At 35.7% G+C, this 23610-nt stretch overlaps 1 pseudogene; it reads right to left on the bottom strand.

Moving 5' to 3' along the window:
• Positions 1-1093: 1093 nt before the first annotated feature.
• LOC118908977 (synapse-associated protein 1-like) lies at positions 1094-2211 on the bottom strand (annotated as a pseudogene).
• Between the last annotated feature and the right edge of the window lie 21399 nt (positions 2212-23610).

The following is a 23610-nucleotide window of genomic DNA, read 5'->3' as shown; positions in this document are numbered from 1 at the left end:
TTCTGTTTGCATGTCCTTGTTTTTCCTTCCCCCAGCCTAACACTTATACCCACACACAGTTTTCTTGTTGACTATAACTTATGCAGTCAAGCATATAAATATGTACATTTTTCTTACAAAGAGTGGTCTTAATTATATTCCCCTTTATAAAATAAAGGCTCCTTGAAGAATGTTTCAGGAAGCAAATACCTTGAAGTGTTCTGAAATTAAGCCACCTTGTTTTTTTAAAAAAAAAAAATCATTTTCTATGAACACTGGCCTGCTGGTATAGCAGAATACAAATAGGATTGATCAGTGAAGTCTCATAAATTGTACCCAGAAGAAGACAATTTTATAAAGATTGATAGCTTAATTAAGACAAACGAAGCTAAAACATTTATATGTGGTGATGATTTAAACAGGGACAAGAGACTTCAAGGTGAATGTGCTTCTGCAGGTCATTATTACAAAAAAAAAAAACCTTGAAAGGCCCTGCTTTTTATAAAATCATCATGTGAATTTAGGAAAATATTGTGTTATAATTAAAAAGCAAAATAAAACCAGAAATAAAAGACCCCAGAGAAAGTATTTTTGCACAGTTACTCCTCAATGTCAAATTGTGTGTATTTCTAGCATTAAAATCACAGTCATCTCTTGGCTTCAAGACAGATTTTAGAAAATCTATTAAGAAAATAGTCCTGAAAGTGCTTCTTCTTAAGTTCTTTGGTACAATTTGGTCATTTTGATAGTTATTAATCCATTATCAAATATTTTAACATACATGTACCAATGAAAATGCAACAAGAAGTACAAATGTTTAGAAAACCACAACTGAAGAATAAAATCACATTTTTTACCTTATGGAAAACAGAACACTTAAAATTTTACTTGTGTTTCTGTGGCAAAGATATCCATACTGACTATAAGTATACCTCTAACTAGATTTATACCAAAGAAATATCACATAAAACATCCTCTTTTGATTACTGGAATAACTGGTCTATATATTTTTAAGTAGAAGAGGCAAGTTTTGACTTGAAGAGAGAATAATTTTGGATTTCATGAAGTTATAGTATTTTGTGTCTTCTGATTCAGTGAGTATTGCCATGTAGAATTTAGTGTTGCTGTCTAGAATTTAATGCCAGTTACAGAATGTTCAGGATTATTCTTTTATTTTGGGAAACAGATAATTTTCATCCTGCGGCATTTTCTCTATTTCTTTATCCCAGTTTTCATCTCGCTTCTCTGATTCTGTCACCACTTCGTATTCTTAAAGTTCCTGTTGTAGTTCTTTTCCCCAATCTGCAGATTCGTCTTCTGGTTTGGCTTTCTCCTGCTCCTTTTTGTCAAGCACCAGCTGTTCCATCGCCTTCCTCAGGTCCTCCTCATCTAAGTTACAGGCATTGAAGGCATCACTGAGGAACTCAGAAACACCCGGGCAGGTAGAAATTTCCTTTTCGTCCTCTTGAGTTTTAAGCTGAGATTTGATTAAAACATGTGGCGTTTGGGGCCGTACTGCCTCTGTCAGTGGCAACTCATCCTCTCTGCTGTGGATCTTCTCTTCCTTCCCAGTGGCCTGCGCTTAATTAAAAACTACTTTTCACCCGGTAAAAGTAGTTCCTCCAAAACACTTCCTTCACAAGTTTGGAAAAACTGCAAATCTCATCCTGCTCAGCAGCTCATCCTCCTGAAGCATGACCAGGGCAACAGGATACATCTGATCAAAGCCAAAATTAAACTGCACACCAGCTGCAGGTTCACAAAGGAAATTCCTCTTGTCTGCTAATAAGGCCAAGATGTGTTGTTCAATTGTTTCTTCATTGTTACTATTAACCCATGAGGGCAATGCTGTTTCTGATTTTTAGGTATGCTGCTCCTCAACATATTTTTTCTGTTCTTTCTGAAAATCTCCTATAATTGTCTTATCAATGATGTCATCTATCTTTCCATCTTCAAATGATTTCTTTATTGTCTGTGCTGTTTCAACAACTGATTCAGTTCTTTTTTTGTGGCAGCGGTTGCAAAGTTGAATAGATAGGTGCTGAGGCCTTTGGTCTGGTGAAGGAGCTCCTGGGCCCCTGCTTGCTGAGGCTCCCCCTCCACCGACCCCACCACCACCTCACTGTGCTGCTAGGATGGGGCATCTCCCGCAGGCTGCCCGTCACCCTCAGACTGCCGGCCACTCGCCGCCATCTGCTCCAAGCCAAACCAGCTGCTCAGACCCTGGAACATCCCGCCCGGGGCTGCTGCCGTGGTCCCCATCACTGGAGACCGCTGCCTGCCCCCAACTCCTCAACGCAGGCCCCTTGGGATATGGCCAGAAGCACTGCTCAGAGCAGCCCAGACCTGCTTTCTTATTTGTTGTTTCATTAAACAATGAAATAGTGGAAGATGGGAGGGAGGAGAGGAGGAATACAGGGTATTAAGCCAGCAGGCCAAGTACTTGGGAAAAATGAAAGGATATTAAATCTTGTGAAGGAAAAATCAAATTCTTAAACTTATAATGCAAGAAAGAATAAAGTCCAAAGCAAAACTTTAAACTTCAGAGTATAAATAGTGTAATTCATTTCATCAGAATTGACAATAAGAGATGGTATGAGTACATTATTATAAAATGAATTCATAATGTTGCCTAAGTTTGTAAGCTTTATAGGAATTGTTTAGAAGATTACCATCAACAGTTCACAGCCAATTTAATAATAGGAGCAAAGCATGTTTTAACCTTTTATATAATCAGAATTTTAGTACAATTTAATGCTGTAATCTAATTTGGAGCTCTCTCTCACTTCGTGCATAGAAGTTAAGTGAAATTACCAAGAAGTATCATTTTCAGAAAACTCCACATTTTAGGGGATCACTGAGCAAATTCATACTATAGAAGCTCCTCTAGGAGAGGGGTATGAAAAATAGTTTGCATCTGGAATGCTGAGCCCTAAGTGGCTCCCAAGAAGAGTAAGCCTATGACTGTGAAAGGGACAGGCGTGTGCTTGTATGGAGTTTTCTTACTCTGAACAACAGGCAACAGTGGCTCAGGAACACTGTTCTGCCTTTGCTGATTTGCTGAACATTTTCTTGATAATTCTTACCTCCTCCTGCACCCTGCCCCTGATACACACCCAAAAGATGCATATGTTCTTTCTTAGTGAATTAATATAAAACATCCTAAGGTGAATGTACTGCATTTACAGCATGTTAAAGCAAAAGAATACTATATTACCCTCTTCTTCAAGTGTTAAGTTAAAGTTTGCAATTCCTTATGCATTCAATCAAATATATTAGCATTCCACAGGTACAGAAATATCTTCCATCTACCCTGACCTCTATTTTCAATGAATTTTAAAGCTTTAAATGATTAAGGCTTGAAATAAATGATTAAATATGCCTGTGATAAAATGTATGTAGAATGAATAGATGACAGGCATGCATTTTTCCATTGAAAGTTGTAACAGTATTATCCTGTTGGAAGGCATAACCCCGGTTAAGAGGTAGTAATCCACAAAGGGCCTCTGTTTTGCACAACTTCAGGGAGCAACATAAAAATACAGTGTAAATAATTTTTTAGGTTTTGCCATTTTCTGGGTGGGGATATATTTTCATGATTCCAAATTATAAAAACTGGGCCTAAACTTCTTTTTAAAAATTTACTTTCCAGTTTCTTAATGTTCTCCTCCTTCCTCCTTGCCACCTACTCTGCCTAACCAAATGCTATAAAATCTATTTTCCAGCCCAAGTCTCAGTTCCTCCATGAAGTTGCCCTTCATAATTCAATTCAATTTCAATCATATCTGGCGTGGGCCATGCTGCTCGCCAACTCTGTCCTTTCCTTAGTGACCCACACCTCGGCTGGAGCTGGACTCCGGCACATATCTGATTTTTATGGACCTCAGAATTGAGTTTTTTTCCATGGGACTTTTCTGTCCTAAGTAATAAGTAGACCATCATTTAATAATGCTGGTACCTAGACATTGCCACATATCTATCTAGTATTTATTATGCTTGGACTGAATCATTGGTACATGCATACTCACTGAATTTCAGCCTGAACTTTTTCCCCAACTGTGTCCGTATATTGGAGTTGATCATAAAAAGTCAATTTTCCACCCTCCCGCCCTCGCTACCCCGTGGCGGCATTGGCACCAGAGGCCCCGCCACCTGGGCCCGCCTGTAGGGCGAGCTCGGGGAACCTCTGGGCCGCGGTGGGACTGCGGAGCGAGCGGCTGTGGTCGCCGGGATGAGTGGGCGCGCGCACGGACCTGGGGGGGGCGTGCGAGGGAAGGCCTCCCCACCCTGCCTCACCCCCGGCACTGCTGCCACTGACTAGGTTCCCTGAAGGCCTGAGCCCAGCGGCGAGAGCACAGCCACCGGAGCGTCCCTGCAGCGAGTGGCCACCGACAGCTCCCCGCTCCCAGCGCGCCCGCTGCCTGGCACCGCTCCGGGGCTCCCTCGGTCCTGCCCACACCCACCGCCCGTAATTTTTGAAATCGTGCTAGCCTGGATCCAGAAGATATCCTACCGCAGCAAATCTGTCATTTTAGCAGAGAATGCTCTCTTCCCTTCCTTGACATTGTACAGAAACTCCAGAGTTTATCCAGTACTAAATTTGGGGTAAGACTTAGGGCCTTCATGTCATGTTCATAATTAATATGATTATTGTTCAATCCTATGTGTCCCATAAAAATTATTTGTCAGTAAATGCTTGATGTCACTTTGGAAAAAAAAAAGTCAACTTTCCTACCTGTAATGCCAGATTTCACGTGGAATTAGAGCCCTAATCTGAGCAATAATTCACTTGGCCAAGTTTCTATTTCTTTACATAAGTGACATAATTTTCCAAAATGGTAAAAATTCTTGGTAAATTTCTGAATAAAGTGTACTCTTTTGATTTACACAGAAGTTACTTTCCTGGAGAAATTGGTAAATTTTATTAGCATGCCAAAAATAATTTTTTCACATGTAAAAGTGATTTGCATCCTTGGCTCAAATAATTAAAATAGGTTTTCATATACATGGTATCTTGTCAGAAATGTAAAAGGCACAAGGGATTTTTTCACTATGTCATACTTCCTATGTAGTGAAGGATATGAAACCTTGGGCTTATCCAATAAGTGGCTATAGTGCCCCTACCCCTGGTTTTTGAGATAAAGAAAATTTCAGTGTTTCTATGTCCTCCCTGACAGTCACATCTATAAGACTGGAAATGATGGGAAGAACCAGACAATGGAGAGCTTGTAATGAATGTAAAGGACTTGAGGTTTAATTTGAGGATAATGGGAAATCATAAAAAAAATGTTAAGTCAAAAAGTAATGTGATGACATTTATATTTTAGAAAACATGATTTGTCTACCATGTACAAAATGAATAGAGTTAGTTTCCACGCCAAATTAAAGACCTAACATAGTTCAGGTGAGAGACATGGTGACTTTTACTAGAATGGCCTCAAAGAAGCTATTTAGAAATTAGACTCAAATGAATTTGGAGATTGATTCACAGGAGATAGAAGAAGGGGACCACATAAAGAATAAATGACCAATGTAGAAAAACAAGAGAAGGATCAAATTTGGAGTTTAGTTTTATATGTTTCATTTTCCTTTCTGAGTTCAAGCTATGTTTTCTCCAGTGATACCTCCACATTAAAGAGTACCTTAGTTACTAGATTTCCCAAAATTTGGGACATTAATGAGTATGATTTATAGAGAGAACACTGAACTTTAGTTAACAAGGCTCTGTGGTTACCTTGAAGTTAGAACTTTTTTTTCTATAACTTCATGACCACCAGGAAATAATTGTTCCTCTTCCCCAACTTTTGAATTCTATAACTATTTATCATACTACCAAATAGGTTTTTACATTCCTCTGCTCTTTGTGGGCATCCCCTTTACATTGTCTACTAGATTAAACACCCCTTATGAGAGGAATTGTATCCTTCACCATTATATTTGTATCAGCCTCTCCTGACATAGTCCTTGTAAACATTGATTTTTGCTGAATCAATGAATGCTGCCTGCTTTAAAAGAAACAGGAATAGCTTCTTATTAAATGAAAACATATCTATGTTTTCATTTTTTCTGTACTGGAACTCCCTTTGGAGAAATTAGGAACTGTACCTGATGAAAATAATCGCATGTGACACATAGCCTAAGTTGAGTTATATTTATTAGGAAAATGTAAGGAAATAAAATTCTATGTTTTATAAAAGGTAATGCTGAGCCAGTCCTAAATTTATAAATGTATCATTTGTATTTAAACATCACAGGCTTTAATAATTTCCATATTTCTATTCACTACAAATTATTAATTATATTATACAAAAAATATGTATTTCTTCCCAAAGATTTGCATTTTTATTTTTACATACATATATATTTATGGAGAGAGGTCTTTATAGTTGATTAATATCAACATATACTCAAAGCAATTATCACACTAAAATCATATCCAGGTTCATTATCAAGTACAATGAATTATGGATTTAAATCAGGGTGGCTGATCCAAAGTTAAGGAAATATGAAAACTATGTAAGAATTTTACCTGCCCTCTGAAAAATCTGCTAAAGCTGGATTTAAATTATCCATGCTCCTGTCATTGCTATCTTAGTGCCTGGCATACAGTTAGGGTGTTTAATAGATGTTTCTGAATTGATCGATTTTGACATTGGATGCCTTGGATGAAAACAAATTGATTTTAAAACTCTTTTGTTTGAACCAAAACTCACACTATCAGGCATTCCAAAAAGTCTAGGTTCATTCAAACTTCTCAAGCCTGAAAGTATCAGTAAAGTTTGAGCTAGACTTTGTCCAGGAGAGAAAAGAGGGCTCATGAGCCTGGTACCTTCAGATCAGTCCTCATCAGTGAAACAGAAGGATGCAGCAGTGCTCAGAGGACAATGTCAACATGGTTCAGTTTTCAGACTTTTTCACAGAAATCAAAGAGCATTACTAGCACTAGAATACCACATACTACCTCAGTGTGTGTAGAGAGAGAGAGAGAATTAGGTAGATGATGCACAGACGATCAATAGATAGAGATATAAATGATATAAATAGCATACTTGAATTTAGCATTTCTTAAAATTATTGCAAGCTTATAAGGGAAATATAGAGATATTTTACAACAATGGCAGAGAATGAAGTACAAATTACTGAATAATAATTTACTTTCTTATCATTCAATTTTCTATTTTTTTTAAAAGATTCTGCAATGCTCACGTCAGAAGCTAGTGACTTCCTTGGCTGTTAACAGTCTGTTATTTCCTTTTCTATGATAACAAATACTCCCAAACCACATTTTAAAAAACAAGAGCCTATGTGTATGTTGACCACTGACATTTAAAAATTTATTAATGCAAAATATATGTCCCCCTACTTTACCTTATGCATTCTACATTTTTTTAATTACTCATACTACATTTTAAATTATTTAAAGTTTCTATCTCTGCTCTCACTGCTGTGTGCCAAGACCTAACCTGACAAATATATTTTTTCACTTTTACATACGTAGTAATGAGCATACTGACAAGTAGGTAGTAGGCATTCAGGAAATGTTATATTAACTGTAAGTGACAAATGAAAAGCAGCAAATATTAAATGAATTATAAGTAACACAAAAAAATGACTGAATGTCCCTATGAGATGTCAATAATTTAAAGAAAAAGTATATATCTAGACTGAAGTAATTTACACATTATGTTTTTAAAAAGACTAGCAGATACACAACTCATCAATATTGAAAGTAAACCTGTTCACAAATCCAGCTAGATTGTTTATAAATACTCTAGAGGAAGACAGGAGAGCCTGAATTCTCCCAGGGGTCAGTAATGTTTGGGGATCAGAAAAATCTTGGCAGAAAGACTGATAATTGAGTTTGGAAGAATATATAGGAATTCCACATCAGAGAGAAAAGGAGAAGTATGGAGAGAAATTTCAGAGAAAGGAAAAGCACTATCACAAAAAAACAAACAAATCCACTAAGATATGAAGTGCAAATATGCTTAATAATTTGGGTTATAGCATTATGTATTTAATTTTTAACACCTACATGAATCCTATTTTCCCTCTTGAGTAAACATGATTGGCGTCTTTCTTCTTAAAATGCATTGTGGATAATCCTTGTGTTGTATTTGATTTAGCTTTGCCTTAAGGATCTAGTTCACTGTTACAGAGAATCCCACTAAAATTCACACATTGTATCTGAAAAAAAATTCTGAAAGAACAGAGTTCCACATTCCCTAAAGAAATTAATAAAATGTGCTACAAAAAGTTATTTGACCACCATAAGAAAATAAACAAGAGAGCTATGGCTTTACAAGGTCTCTCAGGAACTCATTTCTCTTGAACAATATTGGAATGACTACCTTTCTTTCTTACATAGCAGAGAACAGAGGAGAAGGAAACTCTCCGTTCTGTGTGTCCACGAGATTGTGGCCTGGCTCGCTACCAGACAGAGATATTTGCTTAGAAGGCCCATCTCATCTTTTATTTTCTCAAATGGCAACAGTCTATGTTGGTCTGCATGTCACCAGATATCCACGAGAAATCTCAGCTATCCAAAAAAGAACTATAATTCTCCCACTGCTCCTATCAACTTCCATAAACACAGTTCTTTGATATCTGTGCAAGAGTCCCTTGGTTGGGTGACAAAAAATCCATTTCCTAGTTTATTTTTCCAGTCATGGGTGGCCATATGACACAATTATAGACAATGAGATACAAATGATCTGCTCCAGAGTGTCTAGAAAAGTTTTAGTTCTGTCTGGCACAAATACTACCTTTCCCTCTAGCGCTTCATCTTTATCCTGCCTCAGCTGCTAAAGTGGTGGCTGCAGCCGCCATCACGTGACCGTGAGGAACTGGGTCTGGGAGCCGCAGAATAACAGCCTTGATACTGTTAAGCTGCTAATTTAATAACAACATCTACTACTTCTAGATTTTTCCCATGAAATAAAATAAACCCCTATTTTTTCAGTCATTGGTAATAAGATATTCTAATACCTTCAGCCAAAGACATCTTAAATTTTTACCATACTATTGACCCTCCATAGTCTATCTGTTCATTATATCAGTAAAAACAATCCCTATACTAGAGAGCTGAGGCACAAACACAGCTAGCATTCTGGAAGGTATGTGCCAATTTATATTTTCCTATTCAAAACACAATAAACAGCAGAAGTGATTCCTTATATGGATTTGTGTAACTTGATCATTCCTGAATACAATGGGAATGTTACATTGTAGTTGTCAGATCAATGAACACAGTCTGAGCATACACACGCCAGCCAATTTAAGAGCCTTGTTTATTTGTATGACCTTTCAACAATATTTAGTAAGTTCCAATTAAGTGAAGGCTTATGTATTTGTCCATTCAAAAGTGATTATTAGGTTCCACTTTATTAAAGGCTGGCTTCTAGATATCTAAATCACAAACATTTTTTCATATGAAGAGCTACCAAACCAAATAATTGGTTCTTATGCAATTATTTGCTTAACCTAAGTTTAAAACTTTATCAAATTTATGCTTTTTTAATTAACCTTTTTATGTTAAGGTAATTATAGATTGACACACAGCTATAATAAACAATATAGTGAAATACCTTATAATTTTCTCCAATGGTAACATACTGAAAACTACAGTATAATATCACAACTAGAATGTTGATATTGATATGCTCAAGATAAAGAAAATTTCCATCACTGCTATAATCCCTCCTGTTGTCCTTTCACAGCAATGCCTACTTCCTTTCCATCCTATCCTCTCCTTTATCCATGGCAACTATTAATCTGTTTTCCATGTCTATGATACTGTCATTTCAAAAGTATATGAATGGAGTCATACAATATGCAATCTTTGGGATTTTTTTTCACTAAACATAATCTTTTGGAAAAACAGCTAAGTTAGTGTGCATATGAATAGTTTGTTATTATTGCTGAACAGTATTTCATGGTATGACTATACCATAGTTTGTTTAACCTTTCCCTCACTGAATGACATCTGGATTGGTTCTAGTTTTTGCCGTTATAAATAAAGCTGCTATAAACATTTGTACACAGTTTTTGTATAAACATCAGTCTTAATTTCTCTGGCATAAATGCCCAGGAGTACAATTGATGGGTGTCATGGTTGACAATTCTTTAGTTTTTTTAAAGAAACTAAATAATTCACACAATCCTAAGTGAAGTAAGTCAGACAAAGAAAGGAGTACCATGTACCTTGTTTGTAACAGGGGAAAAAAGCTCATAGATACAGAAACATATTGGTGGTTGCCAGACGCAGAGGACAAGGGTAGGAGAAATGGGTGAAAGGGTCAAAAAGTTAAAAAAAAACTACCAAACTTATTCCTTAATAGCTTTATCATTTCACATTTCCACCAGCAATGTATGAGTGATATAGTTCTTTGCACAGTCACAAACATTTGGTATTGCTATTATTATTTTTTTATTTTAGTAATTCTGATAGATGTATAATAATAGCCCACTGTGGTTTTAGTTAGCATTTTCCTTAAGACTAATGATGTTGAACGTCTTAATCACCTTTTTTGCCATATGCAGATCTTCTCTGGTGAAATGTCACTTTATGTCTTTTGCCCATTTTCTAATTGGATTGCTTGTTTTCTTCCTGATGAGTTTTGAGAATTCTTTTATATATTCTAGATTTAGACTTTTATTATATATGCAGTTTATAAATATTTTTTCCCATTCTAAAGTTTGTCTTTTCATCCTTTTGAAAGGGTATTTCCTAGAGAAAAAAGTTTCTAAGTTTGATAAAGTCCAATTTATCAATTTTTCCTTATATATTTTATGCTTTTGTTGCCAAGTCTAAGAATTATTTGCCTAGCAAAGGTTTTGAATATTTTTTCTTATTTTTTTCCTAACAGTTTTGTCTATGTTTTACATTAAACTCTGGATTTATCTTCAGTTGATTTTTGTATAAGGGTGTGGTAATTAAATTAAGGTTCTTCCTTTTTCTTTGTTCTTGCCCAACAATGCCCAACTGCGACAGCATCATTCATTGAATGGCTATCTTTCCTCTATGGAATTGCTTATGGACCTCTATAAAGATCATCTGAGTATGTCACAGAGACTTGATTATTGCAGGTATATAATGTTTTGAAGTCTGGTAGAGAGATTCTTCCCACTTTATTATTTTCCAGGTTTGCTTTAGTGTTTTATAGTTTATATTCTGTATAAATTTTAGAATAATCTTAAAATATCTACAAAATAATCTTGCTAGGATTTTGATAGGAATTGAGTTAAACCTATACATCAATATGGGGAGAAGTGACCTCTTAATTATGATGAGTCTTCCCATTAATGAACAGGATAATATCTCTCCCTTTATTTATACCTTTTAATTCTTTCAGTTTCACAGAATACAAATCCTTCCTGGTTTGTTACATTTACATTTAAGGGTTTTTTTTGAGGAATTGTAAATTGTTTTATACTTTTAATTTTGTTGTCCACCCTTTCAGACTAGCTATATAGAAATGCAGTGATTATTATATATGTTCATTTTGTTATGGAAAAACCTGAAAAACTTGGACTGGATTGCTGCACTCAGAGGTCTTGGGGTGTTGAGGTTTATTTTACATCAGCGGGCTCAGAGAAGAGTAATCTCCCAAGCTCTGAGGCCCAAACAAAGGCAAGGGGAGCAATATACATCTTTCTGCTTCTTTATCTGCAACATTTCTACGTGCACAGTAAGCAAGCAAGGAGGAGTAAGTTTAGGGAATGAGCTTAGGGAGTGAGTGCCTGGCAGAGCAGGAATTAAGGGAGGGCTCTGTTGTTCTTGCTGAGAAGCAGAAGGGAGCCCCCTGGACTACATTGCTGTCCTTGTAAATTTTTCCCTATCAATTTCATATATTACAACCTTACTAAAATCAGTTATAAGTTCTAGAAGGTTTTTTTTTTTTGATAGATTTCTTCAGATTTCTACATAGAAAAATTTGTCATTTGCAAATAGGGACAAATTTGTTTCTCTGATTTATGTAATAGATGATTTGATTTGATGTTTTGGTTTACCAAATATTTAATTTAGTTTCTTCCACCCTTTCAATCTGTCAGGCAACAGATTATCAAGTTAAATAAATTCCCATCTATTCCTATTTTTCTGAAAGTTTTTATCATAAGTGGGTTTTAAATTTAATCACATGCTTTTTCTACATCAATTTATATGTTCAGATAATTTTTCCTCTTTAACCTGTTAGTTGATGGGTTATATAAGTCAATTTTCAAATATTGAAACAATCTTACATCCTCACTGTAAACTCAACTTGGTTATGACATAAAATTATTTTAATCTATTACTGAATTCTATTTTGTTAAGAATTTTTTTGTTTACATTTGTATTCATTTTGGAAGACTGCTCAAGTTATGACTATCTTGGTGGCTTAAAAAGCAGAAATTCATTCCTTCATAGTACTGGGGTCCATAGCCCCAGATCTTGGTGTCAGGAGAGCCATGTTCCCCTCAGGGGCTCTGGAGGAGAATCCACCCACTCTTTGTCCTCTCTACCTCCTGGTGACTCCCAGCATATCTTGGCATTCCTTCACTCACAGCTGCAGGACTTCAGTCTCCGCCACCATCTTCACATTACCTTCTCTGGGATGTGTGCCTGTCTGAAATCCCTCTGCCTTCCATTTATAAAGATACTTTATTTTTAGGGCCTGCTTAAGTAAGCTAGGATAAGTTCCTCCTCTCAAGAACATTAACTTCATCACATTTTTTTGTCATATAAGTTAATATTCATCTTTTGTCAAATAAGGTAGTATTCAGAGGTTTTGAAGATTAATAAGAAATATATATTTGGGGGTCATTTTATTTAACCTATGACAGTGTATTCTTGGACTCTCAGAGATTCACTCTCATCTTCCAGTCTCCACTTCTCTACAGCATCATGTCTAAAACGTCCAGTCCAAAACCTCCTCTACCTCCTCTGATCATCATAAGCTCAAAAGTCTCAAATCTCATCATCTAAATAAAATTTGTGTAACACTCTGGATATATACAATTCATCATGAGACCAACTTCGTCTCCATCTGGAGCCCTGTGAAACTAGAAAACAAGTTATCTGCTTCCAGAATACAGTGATGGTACACTCATAAAACAACAGTTATAAACATTCCCATCCCAAAAGAGAGAAAATTGAAGAAATAAAGGGAATTCTGGTCCTATGCAAGTTGAGAATCCAGCAGGGCAAATTTCATTAGGTTTCAAGGGCTGAGAATAATTATCTTTGGTCTGAGCTATACATCTGGGCTCGTGGCCACACTTTGGGGCCTACAGCTCCACCCTCTGCACTCACAGCTTTGGTCGCTGACTCTCTACTCAATATTGGCTTTCTTGGACCAATTCAGTCCTCTGAGTGATCCTTCCTTTTTCTTGAAAGGTGTCACATGTTTTCTACCAAATAATTTTATTAGCCTCTTTTCTCTCTGTGGAATTCTGGGAGTCCAACAACTTTCATTCTGTCTAGTATCTGTCCCTTTCAGTCCAAGTTGACTATATTTCTGCTAGTATAACATCTGAGTCTCCAAACTATGTCATGTGAATTCACATCACTGGCCAAGATGATCATCTACATATCTTTCCTGGATAACCCCATCTGTACTACTGGCTTCTGCTAAAATGGTTGAGTGTATCCATGAGCCACATGCCTATTCTCTTCATCAAAAGTTGTCCAGTCATGCCATCAGCCTTCTATCCAGAGCAGCTTTACTGGTGAATCTCCTAATTGTATCATCTTTTGAAATCTGGATAAGCTGAGAATATTCTAAATCATTAAGTGCTGGTTCTTTTTTTCTTTTATTTTCTCACTTTGTTTCTTTGCTTATATCTTTCCTCTAGGATTTTTCAATAAGTATCAGGACAAAACCAGGCAGCACCATCAATTTTGCTTGGAAATCTCAGTCAAATATCCAAGTATTTTACTGATAGTTTATTCTTTTCATGAAACCATAGGACACAATTTAGCCAAGTAACTACCACTGCATAACAAGGATCTCCTTTTCCAGTTTTCAGTGACATGTTCCTTATTTCATTCTGAGGTCTCAAGAGAATCTTCATCACTTATCTGTCAACCCACATTAGGTTTATAACCATATATGTATTCTCTAAGATTATAGAAGCTTTCGCCACCATGCCCCTCACTTCTGCCTGAGCCCTCAACCAAAAGGACCTTTAATGTCCATACTCCTACTAATAATCTTTTTGAGGCAATCTAGACTTTTCTTATCATGTGTCTCAAAATTGTTCTCAATCTACAGATTAATTTGTTCAGATAACTTGGTAAGACTTCGTCACTTTTAACTAGATTCTTTCACAACACTCAAATATTTTATTGCTCATGATGTCCTCTTCCAAAGAGCACATTGGCTGGGAGACCTCCTCAAAAGAAAGTGGTGATTGGAGCAAAAAGAGATCTTTGTGTAGATAAATGACTTCTTTCAGGACTGGCAGCAATCTAGGATGCTATAATTGCCAAAACCAAACTTGAAAGCAAACAGTCACAACGAACTGTGGACCATCTTAACCGAAGTATAAAAACAAGATATTTTTCTCAATAATGGGGTTTTTCAACTCATGAGAAGAGTAGCAAATTTTTCTAATCACCATGTAAAATTTGAAGATATTGGCTGTAGTTGATAGAAAGGAGCTCACAAACTAAGAATTCTTCTCTGATAGAAATGGTACACAAATATCAGATGACATAACATCGTTGTGTTAAAATGTCAGTAAACTCATCTGATTGTACATTGAAGGGACATGTTATTTCATAGATGTTTCAAAATTTTATGACAAGTTTTAAAGATTTTAAAGTAGATAATAATTTATTTACAGAAATACCACTTCAAATTTCATTTCCTGTCCCATGTCAAATGTGGGCATTTTGACCCAGATTGGTCTGACCCTTTTCAGTTCCAGGGGTTCAGCATTCACTACTTCAGCATGGAGTATTAGAAAGATAATTAATAAAATATAACAAAATAAAAAGCTAAAACCCATACAAAACAGAGGGAAAGTATGTCTTCCTGGACACTGCCTTTCAAAATCTGGGCCATGACAGGAAAATAAAAAGTATACAGGACACAAATGAAAGATCTGGGAAAATTGCAAACTGAAATCTGAAAAGAAAATGTTCCCTCTTCCTAGAGTATCTTTCTTTATGCACGGGTGAGTTACATGAGAAACCAGCAAAAAAACAAAGGTGTGACCAGTGAGATAAGAATAAAAGCATAAATGAAATGCAAATTCAAACCACCTCAGGAGGCCACTATACATTAATATTCATAGCACCTTCATTTGTGCCCAGACTGGAAAGAACCTAAATGGCAATTGACAGGTAAGTGGACAAACTCTATAAAGCAAAACAATATAGTGTACATCAGCATTAAAACAGAATAAACTATTGGTACAGACATCAACGTGGATAAATTTCCCAAAATTATGCTGAGTGACAGAAGCCAGACTGTGTACACACATCCTTTGCAACTCTATTTATATATTATTTTTAAAATGCAGACTAACCTATAGTGGCAGAAAGCAGAATAATAATTTACTTGTGATGGGATGAGGCATGGATAGGGCCAATAATTGATTACAGAAGGTCACAAGGAAACTTTTTAGGTAATGGATATTTTATCTTGAATATGGTAATAGGTGAATACATACATAAGTCAAAATTTATCAAATTATATACTTTTTATTTTTGCAGTTCATTGTATGGAAATTACACCTCAATAAAGTTGCTGAAAAATAACAAACCACAAAGAAAAGTTAAGGTCAAAGTGTCAAAATAGCATATAGTGAATTCTTTTCATGGCTTGAACTTTTCATTGCACCACTTAAATTCTTCCTGTCACTTGGGAATCTTGGGTTCATGCTTAAAAATGTTCCTTATAAACTCTATTCATGTGAGCTTGCAGCACACTTAAAAATAATGTACAAACCAAATTACAGGAAAAGCTTTATCATTTTGTCAATATCACAACATAAAATACACACTGCAAGCAGGTAAAAAAGATGTTAATGGGTTTTTAGAAAATACATGTATAAAAATAACCTCAAAGATTTATTATTATCAAGATTATGGAAGTACAAACATTTATACAGCTGTATCAGAATGCAGTATGTTGTTCATTTACATCTTAACAGCATCGAACATGTTTATGTAGCCTGAGAGAATTTTCTGGCATTTGTTTCTTTTTTTATGGAAATGCACATTTAGAAAATTTTATATGAAAATCTAAAAATTTTGCACAGAAGGCAAAGTATGTAACAATTTCCTGAATGAAACTATAATGAATACCAGTCACATGACTCTCCTAAAATGTGTTAACCAGATAGCTGTGAGCTATGGAAATACCACTGAAAACCTTTGTGATGATCAATCATTGTGATTTTTTTATGCCAAGTAACTGATATTTCAGGAGCTATAACCAGCAATTAATAGTGAATGTCATGATTCTTTTCCCAAGGTCATTTTACTTAACATGCAGAAAATAAAGAAACAAAAACTCTGCCTGCTGAAAATAAATGTAGCTTTCATAATAAGGCTTGGTAGTTTCAAGTTAAAAACATTTTCCCTGAACATCTTTATTAAAATGTACTAATGTCAGAAATACAACATGCTTACTTGTGATCAGTAGTGCTTTTTATGTGCCAGGCATTGTTTTAAGTGCTATCTAGGTATTAATTCTCCCAATCCTCATAAAAACACTAAACGGTAATGTAACTCCAGGGGCAAAAATTCACGGGGCAAAATACCTTTGAAACTGAAATCAGTCAAAAGGAGAAATAAAGTGGGAGAAACCCATTTATTGCTTACAAGCAGTCATCCACTTCTGTTCTCCCATGTCTCTAGTGACCTGGCTGCAGAAGAAGAGGCCCCCAACCAACCTCTCTGGTCCAAATAAGCCCTTGCTTGCCCTTGTCATTACCTATTGATATGGAGATGGACTACTTCTCTCCACCCCTTGGAAACACCTGTTAATATGGAGATGCACTAAGGCCAGACAGAGATTCTGGAAATGCCGCAATTTTACCCACAGGTAGATAATAGTGTTATTTCAATTTCAACAGACACAACATCTTTGGCTCAGGAAGCTTAATGTAAGAGGTTATTGTGGGCTGAATTGTGTCTCCTCACCCCCAATTCATGTTGAAGTCCTAAGTCCAATACAATAGAATGAGAACTTTGGAAATGCAGCTGTTGCAGAAGTAATGAGTTAATTTAATATGAGATCATACTGGAAGAGGGAGAGCCTCTGATCCAACATGACTGGTATCCTTGTAAAGGAGAAATTTGAAGAAAGACAGATATACAGGAAGAATGCCATGTGACAATGAAGGCAGAGATATGGCTGGGATGGTACTACAGAAGCCACACCTATAAATTTGTGCCTAAATCCTGGTGTGATAAAAAGTCTTGAGAAACAGGCAAAAAATTCAGTATTTTTTGCAAAACCAAGAGGGTGGTTAGAATTACAGCAAATTGTCTCTGACAGAATAGCTCTCATAAATAGCCTCAAGTATGGCTGATTTAAAATTTCAGACCAATTGACTTGAAAAAGTGACCTCAAGTATCTTACATCTGGAAAATAACTTGCTCTGAGGAATTCTCATGTGTTAAAAAATATTCACAGTTAAAATTTCATGTTGCTAAAAGGAAATCTAAGTATAATGTAAACCCTATATTTTTGTTTTGTTTTGTTTTGGTAGAGGACTTGTTATAGTCTTTCTGGAAGTGTTGGGATTTTTTCTCTGCAAGATATGCCAATATATGATTTAAATGTTTACTAGCACAACTCTGACAGCTACTTGGATAATGAACCTGCTCTGGTCCAACAACACTGAGTTGAGGCATATTCTTGTACCAGGCAGTATTACAGTGGCGAGTTTTAGGATGATGACTATAGATGTTTTTCTTGGACTATAATGTTGCTCAATGTTTAACCCCAGGATAACAAAATACACAGGACCTAACTCAGTGGTCACCAGTACATGTCTGAGTTATGATATGTGATGGACTACTTAAGCCTATGTAACATCTATCAAAGGCAGGAGACAGTTAAGATCCTAGTAGTTCTGTGACCTTCACATACCAAGACTTTGTCATTTGAAACTGTTTGTTGGTAAGAATTTTAGAGGACAGGAAGCTCTTCCTTCTCTCAGAGAATGGTACTTTTCTCTATGCTGTGTATCCTGAATGCAAGACTACAATCCTTCCTTTCATACCCTAAACTAAGTAAAATATTTTTCTTACTTTTCCATCCTTTGAGTTTAATATGACATTTGTCCATATAGTTGTGATACACTCTTTATCCAAGGTATAGTAAAATTTCACCAGGTTTTATCTACCTATCATCTATCTATATCTATCTATCTATCTATCTATCTATCTATCTATCTATCTATCTATCTATCTATCTATCTATCTATCATCTATATCTGATTATCTATCATCACAGATCTGTATCCCCCACCCTCACTTTTTCTCTTTCTCTATGTACTTACCTACTTACCATGTTTAATCTTGCTTGTTACTCAGTGGAACCGTTTAATTTGAAGACGAATGTTATTCTTTAGGTACACAAATATTTTTTATATTATTTCTTTAAGCATTACCTCTCTCTCTCCTTCTGTAATTGCTCTTAGACAAGATCTGTCCTCTTTGGGTATTTTTGTATATATCCTCTATGTCACAGGTTTTAAAGGTATTTTCCATCTCTTTGGGTTTTTACAATGAGAAATTTCCTTGCTTCAATTAACTAGCTAGCTGATGTGTTCTTCACTTGGGCCTATTCTTTTATTATTCAGTCGTCAGTTTGTTTTTTTCCTTGCAGTTTTTCTTTTTATTTCTAAGATTTCTATTTACTTGATTTTCATAAATGTGTTATATTATTTAATAGGTTAAATTTACTTTCTTGTTCCTGTAAATATATTTATTATATTTTAAGTTTCATTGTGTTTATTCAAACAATTATTTTTTAACATACTGGTTCTTCTGCTTACTAAATTTGGGGCCACTATTTCACAGTATTGTTTTTAAAGAAATCAGTGACTTATAGATTTTGGCTCATCTCTTTGAGATTCCTTGGTTGTGGTCCTGTGATTACAACTCCACGATATTCTTATTCTGAGTCCTAAGAATTGAATTAGTTCAAAGTGAAAATGTGCACTTATATATTTTCTTCCTGGAGTATAAATAGAAATTATTCATTAACATTATCAACCATGTTGATTCAATCCTTTTCATCGAAAAGTAACATGAAGCAAATATAGAAGTCAATATTTGCAGAGCTGTGACAAGATTAATGAAGGAAAACAGCACAAAGTCACACATAAAGGTTAAGAAACAGGGTTTCTTGGTGAATGTCTCAGGTCAGGTTCTCCAAAAACAGACCCTGAAGTAAAGATCTGACATTTTGAAAGTGTGCTCTCAGGAGAATGGGAGGAAAAGAAGCTTAGACAAGGAGGGAAAGAAAGTTAGACAAGGATGTGGTCCTTGCTGGAAACTAGGTTCAGCCTGGTGCCATGGGGAACTCTGGAACAAAAATTACACCTCAAGTTGCTCCTAACTTGAGGAAAGGGGTGATGGCCTTTTGTAACCCCACATCATTAATACTTTCACCTCCTGCTACCCCAGTGGTCGAGAGCATTTAGCTTGACTACCCACCCAGCAGACAGTTCTCTGCAGAGGGTGGGGGAGTTCAGGGTCTGTCACTTGGTCCTTTCTCTACAATGGGTCTTACTTACTCTCCTGGTCAACCAATTTGTGAGAGTTTTACAACTGTTTATTATGTCCATTGCAGTTACACAATTAGGAATCAAAAAAATAATCATTGAAAAGTTACTGGACTCTAGATTCAGGATTCCATTTATAAATGGACCTCAAAATGTCCATAGTCTAACAGAGAAGAAATGATACCCCTTCTTTTACCAAGGTCCTGCAGGACCCTGGCTACCATTTGGACATTTTTGCCAATCTTGTTTCAAAAAAAAAAAGTAGCCGTCAGATTTGGTCCTGGATCTTTGTTGAGATTTCTAGTTCTTTATGATTCAGTCTTGGTAGGTTGTGTGTTTCTAAGAATTTACCCATTTCTTTATCGAATTTTTGTATATAAGTGTTTGTGGTAGTTTCTTACGATCTTTAGTATTTCTATGCTATCAGATGCAATGACTCCTATTTCATTTCTGATTTTGTAAATTTGAGTCTTCTCTCTTCTTTTTTTAGTTAGTTAAAAGTTAATTTTCTTTATCTTTAAAAAGCAGCTCTTAGTTCCATTGATTTTTCTATTATCTTTTTTAGTTTCTCTTTCATTTATTTCCACTCTGATCTTTGTTATTTCCTTCCTTCTGCTGACTTCATTCTTAGTTTTCTCTTCTTCCTCCAGTTTCTTGATGTGGAAAATTAAGTTGCCTTGTGTGTGTGTACATCTTTCTTTTTTTCTTAATGTAGGCATTTATCGCTATAAACTTCTCTTTTAGAACTGTTTTTGCTACATCCCATTAGTTTTGGTATGTTTTGATTTATATACATTTGTCTCACAATATTTTTTATTTCACTTTTGATTTCTCTGAAAAATTGACTTCTCAGGAACATACTACTTACTATCCATATATTTGTGATTTTTCCAGTTTCCTTTTTTTAATTGATGTCTTATTTCATACCATTGTGGTTGGGAAAGATGTATGTGTCCTATAATTTCAATCTTCTTAGATTTTTATAAAATTATTTTGTGGCTTACCATATAATTCATCTTGGAGTATGTTCCATGTGTACTTAAGAAGAATGTATATTCTGCTGCTTTTGGATGAAATGTTCTGTATAAGTCTGGTAAGTCCATATGGTCTAATGTGTAGTTTAAGCCCCATGTTTCCTTTCTGGATGATCTATCCATTCAAGAAGGTGGGGTATTGAAGTCTTCTGCTATTATTTTATTGCCATCTATTCCTCCATTCAGCTATGTTAACATTTGCTTTATGTAGGTGCTCCAATGTTGGGTAAATAAATTCTTAAAATTGTTATATCTTCTTGTTAAGTTGAGATCTTATCCCTAAATAATGACCTTCATTTCACTTGTTAGAGTGTTTGGCTTATAGCTTTTTTTTTTTTTCCTGATATAAGTATAGCTACCTCTGCTTTGTTTTGTTTCCATTGCATGGAATACCTTTTTTCATTCCTTCACCCTCAGTCCTCAAAGCTGAAGTGAGTCTGTTGTAGGTAGCATATAGTTGTATCTTGTTTTTTGCTTATTTTTTTCTTTTCCATTCAGCTATTTGAAATCGAAGAATTTAGTCCACTTACATTTAAAGTAATTATTGATAGTATGGATATACTATTGACATTTTGTCAATTGTTTTCTGGCTGCTTCATGCCTTTTTATATTTTCTTTTTGTTGAAATTCTCACTTTATTCATGTATTGCTTTCCTGACCTCAGTGAGCATCTTTATGAATATTACTTTGAATTGTTTATCAGGTAAATAATTTATCACTGTTTCATATAAGACTGATTTCTGGAGATTCATTTTAATTTTTTGTTTGGATTATATTCCCCTGTTCTTTCATTTTCCTTGACTCTCTGTATTTGTTTCTGTGCATTGGATAAAATATCCATCCCACTCAGTCTTGACAGTCTGATCTCCTTTAGGATATAAACCTCATCAATCAGCCCAGTTCAAGCTCCTGATTGCCTCTTTAATCATAACATTGTTCAAGCTGTCAGCATTTTTCTCAGTGGCTCCAGATTGAGAGCATGCTAAGGCTCACTGGTGACCCCAAGGGGATAATCATAGTCAGCAACTAGATTCAAGCTGATTACAAGCCATATCTTTAGGCAGCAGCCAGGAAAGTATGCAGTTAAACCCCTTCCAAGGACAAACTGGAAAATGAGTGCTTTTTATGGTCCCTTTGTGCTCAGCCCAGATGAATGGCCACAGGGTTACACTCCTGAGTACACTCCTGCACCCTTGGAGAACTGCATCCTTGTTTGCTATAGTCTGGTAGCACTCAAGGATGCATGCCCCATTGGCTTTCAGACATAGGTGACTGAAGGGCCCATCCTGCTGGTGGGAAACTTAAAAGTTGGAGTGCTAGATGTGTAGTTCAAACCCTTTGATCTTAAGGGAGAATCTGGGAGTTGAGGGCTCCCTTCTGATTATATGGCACTGTGTTAGGGTTCAGGTTTATGACAAGAGTGCCTTATCCTTCCCTACGCTTTTTTGTGGGTATGTTCTCATTCACTGCATGTGTAGGAGTCCTTCAGCTAGTTTCTGGATTTCTCGTAGTGAGAATTGCTCCATATGTAGCTGCACATTCAGTATGTCCATGGGAGGATGGAAACTCAGGAGCCTCCTATGATGTTATCCTGGTCCCACCCTCTTGTTTGTGATCCTTCTTAGATATACTGGATTTTGTCCACTAATATTTGTTTAGGATTTTTCATCTGTATTCATAAAATACATTAATCTATACTTTTCTTGTGATGTCTTTATCTAGTTTAGATATTAAAGTCTATAGAGTTTTCAATTTTAGTTATTTTATTCCCTTTTTATGATTTCCTTTGAGTTCTATATAAATTTTATTTATATTCTAGTTGTCTCATGATGTTCTTCATTTTATAATAGGTATTTCTAAATATTTGTATTAAATTCCATGCAATCTCTGAACTGTCTGAGTGTCTCGGTATTTTCCAGAAAATGTGAAATAAGTGTCAGAAATTTTGCATAAAATCATTGCACATGTGCTGGATGCTGCCTTTTCAGAGACTATTTCATTTAGCTTCTGATGATCTGCTAGGAGTGGGTTATTTTAATCCAACCAGAGAAAACTAATTAGAGAGTGAGTTTCAGTGTTTGTAAAATCTGATTTATTTTGGGATATTTGCCCTTAGGAATGCAAAGTGTAGCCCATATGGTGTTACAACTGAATACTTGGATTTTTTTTTACCACTGCCCAGATACTCTAGTTATTCTAATCTCAAATTTGTACTTTGCACCTCGAGGCTGCTGATAGAGAACCCCAAGCCTTCTGCTTCTTTATTCAACATCCCAGTTTCAAGAGTCAGTGAACAGGTAGGTAAAAAGAATCTCAAGATCATAGTCAGAAATCTTTTTTCTGTTCCAATGGAGGATTTGGGGTTTTCTGGTCTTGGTTCATGGATAAGCTTATTTTGTCTTCCAGGGCTCATGGGGCTGCTACAAGCTCTGATCAGCTTCTTTGACTTTCTGCAGGTATTTTCTGCTCAAGGTTTCAGCCTTTCAACTACATAGCTTATGGATCAGCAAATATCTGGATAGTGAAAACCAGGCATGATGTCACAAAAACTTCAATGATTTTCATTCTTTTGGAATTTTGGTAGGTCTTCAGTGGCAAAAAATATATATATTTAGCAAGTTGCCTAACTTTTTCATTTTTTTTAGTGAGTGGCTAGGTCACACAGATTTAAAAAGAGATTTGTTATTTAATTTTTTGTTGAGGTAATTAAATACAAAATTTTAAAAGGGGAGGTTTTAAAATGTGACTAAGGTGGTTGCAAAGTACAGACCACAGGTTATTTTGTTAAAAATAGAAATAATCTTCTTTGTTTAATACACTTCAACAAACAAAGAAGAAATGAATTTTAGTTATTGTTTAGATA

This window comes from Manis pentadactyla, chromosome 4 (genome assembly GCF_030020395.1).
Source record: "Manis pentadactyla isolate mManPen7 chromosome 4, mManPen7.hap1, whole genome shotgun sequence".
NCBI classification, from domain to species: domain Eukaryota; kingdom Metazoa; phylum Chordata; class Mammalia; order Pholidota; family Manidae; genus Manis; species Manis pentadactyla.
The sequence above is the reverse complement of the archived record's forward strand: the minus strand, read 5'-3'. Positions and strand labels throughout refer to the sequence as shown.